Genomic DNA, 9,208 nt, shown 5'->3' with positions numbered 1-9,208 from the left:
TTTCTGAGTAGACGAAGGGGAGTCGATTGATTCAGCGGCAGTCGCTTGACTAATAGAGATCAGTAGAATCCTGCTATTTGGGGGGGAATACTCAATGCTGCAAAACTGAGAGGAAACGGAAAAAGCAGGACAGAAGAGCTCGGAATGAAGATGAAGACAAGACTGTTGTGGTGACATCTAGCAAAGGGTGGAGGAATCCGCAGTTTTGACGGACTGTAATGAAAAACTGAAGCTGCTAAAGTACGAGAGGAGATAAAAAACGTCACTCAGTTGTGAGTGATGAAAAAGCTACGAATGAAGAAAAAAGCTAAGTATGAACTTCTAAGCATAAAAAGCTCCTTACTGCCGGACATTGACCTCTTTCACTGGTAAGAAGCGCAGCAAGGCTCCTAAAATTCGGAAGAAGAAACGAATAGGAAAAGCCATCAGCTCTGTGGAATAGAGGTTGCTCCGTGCCATAACTGCCACCTTAGGTGCTTAACAGCAAAACCTGCTTTTCGTCAGTGATTTGTTTCCCTAACGGCTGAACAGAGAGGATTTATTTTTGTGACCCCATCAAAGGATGAACTCAGATCTAGAGCAATAGAGGCTATCATACATGAGATAATAAACAGCTCCGTATCCACCAGACAGGTGCCGAAGAGAAGCTTCTCAAGGAGAGAACTATTGCAGGAAGTCTAGTTCTCAGAACAGTAACTTATTAAAGCAGAACAAAGACAACCTTTATTTTGTCATTTCTCAAGAAGATTCGATGGTAATGCATCTAACCTCCAGCATTCTTCTGCGAAAATATTCCTGCAGCTTAGGCCAAGAGTATATTCTGCTTCTTGGACATGAAATTAGAAGTTCCTTTAAGGGTATAAAGAAAGACCTTACAAAGTGGAGTCACGAAAGACAGTTTCAGGCCCAATTCTTATATCAGCCCTTTCTTTAGGCCTAAGTATCAAGAACCATGGTGTGGGGAAAGGCTGGTATGAAGGTGTGAGCTTTACTGTTGCTGTTTTGCTTGTTATTCTTGTTACAGCCTTCTTGTTACAACCATCAGTGGCTACAAGCAGTCTCTCCAATTCAGGGCTTTAAGTGAGATATCCAGGTTCAAATTATCAGAGGCGAATGAACAAAAGTAGTGTCTATCTTTGATGTGATAGTGGTGATATTGTTCATCTCAACAATTGGAATCAAGTTTCCTTTGGGTTTATTGTTAAGTCTGTGGATCCATAGATCCATCCTTTGGATGATGCTGCTGAAAGGACAATGCTGAAATTTCTGTCTGTAGTTGATAACCAGATTTATACTAAAGGTTCCTATGTTGAAGGATGAATTCTATGCTCAGCTGAAAACTTGTTTTTGATCTTATCATTGCTGCATAGATGAGGTCTCAATGAAAATTTGACGGATCTATTATTGTACACAGATTCTTTCATCTTTGCATCTTTGCTGATCTTCTATCCAGAAATTTATCAAGGTCTTCTGAAGATGCGATTTTGCTTTCACAAACCCTTCGACAGCGTCAGGGGCAAGCCTTCTTCCTCTCCCTCTCTCACCCTCTATGCAAAATGGTCGCTCCCTCTCTCTCTCGCTCTCCCTCTCGAAATGTTTCACAAATGTACGAAATGAAACGCGCTTGGGTTTTAGCCCTCTTTTTTTTCCCTTTGGGGCATCGCTATTTGCATCGCAAATGCGACACTAATAGTGATGCAAATACCGATGCCACTATTCCTGCATCGCTACCCGCCGTCGCTATACCTGCGTTTCCTTGTAGTGATTTTTGGTCTGCCATACTTCCAATATCTCCACAAGCACTATCCAAGAGAAAGAGTAGAAGAGTGGGAGAGCTTATTACCTATTGCTTGCTTGCTCAAATAATTGCTTATTCTTATTCATTTAATCTTTAAAACTAGTCTCTCTTACTAGCTTTGCTCTGATACCATGTCAGGACTCATGTGGTGAAGGGACTTTCTTGAGTTATTGTATGAAACACACCATACACACAAGAGAACGCTCACTCAAGAACACAAAAAGAGAGATGGAGACCACAAAAATTTCTTGCTAGTTTCGTCTTCTTCTTTAATGACACAATACAATGTTCACAAAGTATAGGTAAGAGAACATAAAGAAAAGTGACCTACTAAGTCAAATAGTGCATAATTGACTATACTAATTGACTGGTGCTATAACTATGCCAGTTGTAGGTAGATGCAATAAATTAGATATAATAAGTACTAAGTCAATGGCTATGTGAGGATCATAATGATCATGACATGCTAAGAATAGGTGTGCAGACCCATCTAACCATGTATTCCATCATTAATGTCCATATACGTTAAACTTGTTGTCTTCACACATACTCACACACATACACATGTATATAGAGAGGAAAATAGAGATCTTGAAGGAGGACTTTGGAAATAAGTCCAAGGGAACACCAACTCACAAGGGAAAAGGAGAAGGATAAGGTCACAAAGAAGAGATTCAAGGTAGTAAACATGCTTCTCCAAGCCTTGAGGTAAGCTATTTACTCCTTCTCCCCCATTGTCTTTGTATATTTTTGTTACATGGAGAGAAAGAGATTATCGTTTATGTGAAGAGAAAGAGAGAGAGAGATTGAAGAAGAGATAGGTAGAGGATAAGAAAGAGAACGAGTTCTCTCTTTGCTTCCATCCCTCTCTCCCTCATACAAAGAGATTCTTACCATCTTTCTTTTTTCTTCCTTCTCTCCCTCTCTCTTTTTCCTTCCATATATCTCTCCCTCACTCTCTCATGGGAGTTAGAGACAGGCCTTCCCTCTCTTATGGGAGAGAGAGGGGGATGAAAAGAGAGATAGGAAAAGAGAGGAAAGGAGATATAAATAGATATGAAAATAGAGAGAAAGGCAGAGAGATTAAGAGAGAGAGAGAGATGGAAAAAGAGAGGGAGGGAGGGAGGGAGGGAGGAAGGGAGGAAGGGAGAGTGAGTGAGTGAGTGATCACCAGATTTTAGAAAAATGAATCTGCCCCAAACAATAAACTAGAAGCAACCTACTCTACGTATAGTATGTACATTACTTATATCCCCTTTATTTACAGGACTCTACATATATATTTCTTTAGAAGAAACACATTGATTCTACTATTGTGAAGAGACGCATCTAAATCTTGTACCAAGTAAGTACCATTTTCAAGCTTTCGCTTGATGAGGAAAGGTCCTTTCCATCTTACTCGAAACTTGGTTTGAAAAGTGGAGTCCAAGCTATTGTCATATCTCATAACCAGCATTCCATCTGTAATATTCTTCTTCTTCAATAGTGTATTGAACCATTCCCTTCTCTTCACAATCTATTTTTCATAACAATCCATTACTTGTTGCCTATCCAACTGTAGGTTATGCAAGTTCAGTCCTCTATCAACTCCCAACTCTATTTGATCTAACAGATGCTTTCTTACAAACTCCATCATAGGAAATATGACATTCATAGGTAATAAAGCATCTGACCATATACTAACTGAGAAGGGGTGACTCCTTGTCTTCTACATTGTTCTACAAGCCCAAAAATCTTTATGTAGATAATTGTCCAAATATTTAGGATGATCTTCCACCAGCTTAAAGAGAATCTTCTGTAACATTCCATTGAATGCTTCCACCAGTCCCTTGCACTGAGGGTAATAAGAAGTACCAAATCTGTGTTTCAAGTCTAGTTTCCTTATTAATTCTCTCAATAGTTTATTTCTGAAGCCAGTACCTTGATCTGTCACTATTTTTAGTGGTATTCTAAATCTGCAGCATATGTCCTCCATGAGGAATTGAGTTACATCCTCTTTCTTGCAATTCCTTGCAGCCTTAGCTTCAAACCATTTGATTACATAATCAACTGCAGTAAGGATGTAAGACTTTCTTGTTTTTGTACCATGCAAAGGTCCAATAAAATCCAAACCCCCACTTCTCAAACCATCCATAAGCAACAATAGCTTTAGTAGGTTCTCAAATTAGTACCCTTTTTGCATATGACTAGCAAGCATGACAAGTTTTACACAAATGAGCAAAGTCCGCACTCAGACTAAGCCAAGTAGGTCTTGCTACTAGAATTTTTCTTTTAGTAACATCAAAACCAAGATGACCACCACATGCTTCCTCATGACAAGCAGATAACCAAACAGGAATCTCAAAACTATCTAGCATCCTTCTCAATATATTATCAATCCCTTTCATGTACAGCTTATCATTTATGAGCACTATATGCCCTAGCCTTTCTGACAATGATAACCAAACAGAAATCTCAAAACTATTCAGCATCCTTCCTAGTATATTATCAATCCCCTTCATGTACAAGTGATCATTTATGAGCTGATATGCCCTAGCCTTTCTAACAATGGCATATCTTTTGTATTTATTAGCCAATGACTTTAACTCCCCAAATTTTAGAAACTCTTTAATTAGGTGAAGGGTTTCCCTATGCTCATACCTAGTATTATCCACCCTCATGGTAGCAACATAGTGGGAAAGAGCATCTTTAGCCAGTTCATGAGCTCCATGGTTGTTTTCCCTGCTAATATGCCAAATTTTAAATTTTTGCAACTACCTCATGAGGCCTTTTATCTTAAATAGCCAATCCTTCAAAATATCTTTATTGGCTTCCCAATCATTTTGAACTTGTCTAACCACCAACACAGCATCTCCTTTTGCAAATATCTTCCTCTATCCAAGTTGTATACACTATTTTAAGAGAGTATGTAAACTCCCATATCCAACTTCATTGTTACTTTATATCTCTTTACTTTCTTGAATTCCAAAAAATACTTCTCAAAAATGAGAAAACCCAATCCTCCCTTTTTTAGCACTCTCCTGTAACTGCCATTAAAAAACAAGGTAGCATATTTATCCTTCCTCTCCTCATGAATTGGCAATTGTGAAATTAGTTTTCATTTTATAATAGTTGCACTTTCAAAAGGTTATTTACAAGTCAAAATATCAGCTAAGCTAGCTCTTGTAGTATCGTCCTTTAAACATGTAAACTCAACATCTTGCAGAGCCAACAGTCACTTAATAACTCTTTGGGCATTTTTAGAAGATCACAAAACCAGTAAGTACTACAAATGGTTTTTGAATCAAGTATGATTTCCATCTTTTAACTATATATACCAGCCCCTATACGAATAAATCTTCTTCCATCCAAGGTTTTTTAATTGCTCCAATGGAGCTACTTATATAAAACACAAGCCTCATATAAGACACCCCCTTTGCCTTCTACATTAAAATGGCTCCCACTGCATTTTTCCCAACACTGATGCTAATGAAGAAAGGTTCATCCCAGTTTGGAGGCATAAGAACTCGAAAAATGCTAAACTTTTCTTTAATATGCAAAAATGTATCCTCTTCAACTTGCATCCAAACTAAAGGATCCCTTTGAGTTGCTTTCTATAAAGGATATAAATACTTGGCCAGTATATGGAATGGTCTTGATAGATACCTCAACTTTTGAATAAAGCTCATCAGTTCTTTTATAATTTTTGGAGAATCCATAAGAAGTAAAGCCTCAACTTTACTAGGCTAAGGTGAAATACCATTAACAAACACTTCATGACCTAAGAGTATCACTCTAGTTCTTGCTATTTTATATTTATCAAGGTTTAGCTGATCACCATCATCATCAAGTCTACATAAATATTCATTAAGTTTTTGAGAGTATAATGCCCTCGAGTTGTACATACAAAAGTCATCCATAAACACATGTAAAGATTTCCCAATGAAAGGGGCAAATATCCATCTAACCCATCTTGAAGAGCTGGTTTATACATTCATCAGACCAAAGGGCATTACTCTATAGAAGAAGGATCTCCCATGGGCTACTGAACGTTGTTTTCTTTTGATCTTCTTTTGCTTTTCTGATCTAGAAATATCCAAAGTATCCATCGCACATAGTGTAAAATTCATGACCAGCCACTTGATCCAAGATCTCATCCTGAAATGGAAGAGGATAGTAGTCCCTCTTAGTCGCTACATTAAGCGACTTGAAATCAACACATACTCTCCACTTTCCATTCTTATTTGGCCTCATTACAACATGAGACACCCACTCTACATCATCAACAGGATGGACAAGTCTCGCATCAAGCAACTTCTGAATTTCAACTTTAAGTACATTTTCTTGAATTGTACTAAGTCTCCTAAGTTTTTGAGCCATTGGTCCATACCCTTCTTTCAATTTGATATGGTGCACAATCCTATAAGTACCCCTCAATTCGTGATATTATGTAGCGAAGAGTTTCGGGTATTTCTAAAAAATGGCTAAATATTTATCTCTTTCATCACTGAAGTCATTTCCCAACATATTCATAAGCTTGGGTAGTCCAATATTCATTTCACGTTGTTGATCACATGTTTCCTACATGAGGTTTGTACTTCCTGCAGGAATATTTTCAACTTTTTCCTCTCTTTTTGAACCTTGGATTGAAAACCTGAAGAGGTAAACATCCCTAGAATTTAGGCTAGCTTCCCATTCTCTATCCTTCTCATCAAGGCTAGAATTTTTTGAATCACTACTTTCATCACCCGCATAGTATCACTTTCATATCCATTTTGAATAATAGACCTTGTTTTCATGTCAAAGATCACCCTCTTATGAGATGGCTTCTTCAAATAGAGTTTTAATTGACCTCCATACCAATCTTGTATGGAAATCATACCAATCCTCCACAATAGTCCCAAAAATCAGAGGATATTCCCCAAGTTTTGCAGGCATAACATGGAAATCCAAACATGATCTTTGGCCTCCAATATTGATTTCTAAGTTCTCTATGACTCCCAAACATTTCACCTTTTGAGTTGTTTGTCATTCTAACCTGAAAGAGTGACTTCCCTGTCATTTTAAGATGAATTTGCAACATTGCTTCTTCAGTGATTACACAAACTTGCGCACCACCATCAACATAAACTTGATCAATTTTCCTTCCGTGTATCCATGCATTCATGATAGGTATAATGTCTTTCACATCACTCCAACATGCCCAGTTCGTGTTTTTCCTTTCATGATGCTAACCAACCCATGCCATTGCCTGATTAAAGATGAGTTAATTTGCAATAGTTGACCATATGTAACCTTGGCCTTCTTACCTTTTAAATCTTTAAGAGAGTTGTAAGGAACTTGATTGACTCCCCAAGTAAAGTCCCCCATTTGAATCTTCCTTCGTTGTCTAGCTTTCTTGCTTATTTGTGGATTGTCTACAATCTGTTTTTCCTTTTTAATCCTTGCTACCCAAGAACTAAGACTAAAACATTGGGCACTACCCATAGAATTGGTAAATTCTAACATCCCCCTACAGTGCCAATGTGGTAAAGTATAGAAATGATCAATCACCAAAGGGGAGAAAATTTAAGGACTTGCGAAAAGCATCATTTTCCTGTGTAGGAACATACATCAAGTTGATCTCTCCTACATAGCATCTCTCTCTAACATAATGATAATGCACCTCAATATGTTTCATGCGAGCATGAAACACAAGATTTTGTGCCATTGCAATAGCACTCTAACTATCAGAAAGAATGGATGTAGGACCCTCCAATGATAAATGTAGATTAGCCAATAATTTGCACAACCATATACATTTCATTGTTGCCATGAAGGCTGCCCTATACTCAACCTCATAAGAGAAGGTAGCCAGGTTGTTTCCCGCTTAGCCATGAACTGCATAAATGGTCCAAAAAGAAATTGTGTCCACTAGTAGATGGCCTAGTATCTGCATCACACATTCGCTTAACGACTTGGTAATGTATAGTCGATGGGCTATGCATATACCTACTCATCTCAGATACTGCATACTGAATGTCAGGGTGTGTGTTGCAAAGATAAAAAGGACAGCCAATAGCCTAGCTGTAAATTGCAACATCAAACATCTCTTCACCATCATGCATAGACAACTTTAAGCTCTGGCCCCATAAGAGTGCACATAGGTTTGCAATCTTGTATATTAAACCAATGTAACAGCTTATCCACATACTCTGACAATGACATGATGATATCATGTTGATTTCAGGTGAACAGAATCCCCAAATAATAGTGTAGAGAGCCCATATCTGAGATAGCAAGTTTCTCCATTTTAAAACAATATTTCAATAATTAGTTCTTGCTAGTGACCTTAGATAAATGTTAGATTTGATATTTAAGTTTCCCATCTCCAAATCCTTTCATATGTGTGTGCTTTTTAAGAAAACAAGTATAGAACAACTTCCCAATAATTGATGGTTATTGGTGCTTTTAGATTAAACCTTAGAGTGGATGTTTAAGCTTCCCATATCCTAGCTATTTACGTTGTATATTCGATGTAGTTATTTTAAAATGGTGCAAATTCTTGCAATTGTATACTTTCATGGTGAGTAACATCTGATATAATTTGTGTTACATTTCAAACATCTAGATGATAAGCAATTATGTTTTTTAATAAAAGATATGTTCCAAGTGTATGTTCAAGTGACATAAATTAACTTATACTTTGTAGGTTAAGCATGGGCTATCATGCTTACATGGTTGCTCTCGTTTTTTGTATAGAGTTTGTAAAGATGGCCCTCAATATTGCAGAAGCACTCTGCATTTGCTTGACAGAGGCCATTTCATCTAGCATGGAAGAGAAAATATCACTCTCTAATAGTAATGATGTTGCCTTTGTCAATTTTTGTAATCGGGTATGTGCAATCATGCGTACTATGTTGAAGCAACAAGGGCTTTCACACTTAGTCATTGATGCACTTGGGATCTTGAGAAAAATTTACATCTTTCTCACACATTGCTTGGAAATGCACCAAAGATGTTGGAAGATCTTAAGGAGTTAGCACTAGCGTCTGCATTGAGAGAGAAGTTAGCTCTCTAGAATACATAGTGGAGAGAGGAGGTGGCACATTCAAAGCACACGAAGGACTTTTCAAGTGCAGCCTCATTGCCAAAACATCTAAGGACTACCATAGGTGTAAGTCCTAGTTCTGATCACTCTAGGTAGTGAGATGACTTATCAGGGGTAGCAATTGTAAAATATTACACGGCACAGCGAACAAAATCTGAGAAAGAGATAGAGAGTATACAACAGATAAGAGGAGAATCAGTAAATTCTTTAGCTCCAAACAACTGATACAAAGATGGCTCTATCCGCCCGTGCACTTCCACTGTGTGAAGCTTAGATGGCAATCTAAATAGAAGATAGGTGAAGAGCTTAAGGCTAGCTGGAACAACAACTCTGATTGGGTG

Source organism: Lygodium microphyllum, chromosome 30 (assembly GCF_053477565.2).
Source record: "Lygodium microphyllum isolate KBCC chromosome 30, Lygodium_microphyllum_v1.1.10, whole genome shotgun sequence".
NCBI classification, from domain to species: domain Eukaryota; kingdom Viridiplantae; phylum Streptophyta; class Polypodiopsida; order Schizaeales; family Lygodiaceae; genus Lygodium; species Lygodium microphyllum.
This window is presented reverse-complemented; position numbering follows the sequence as displayed.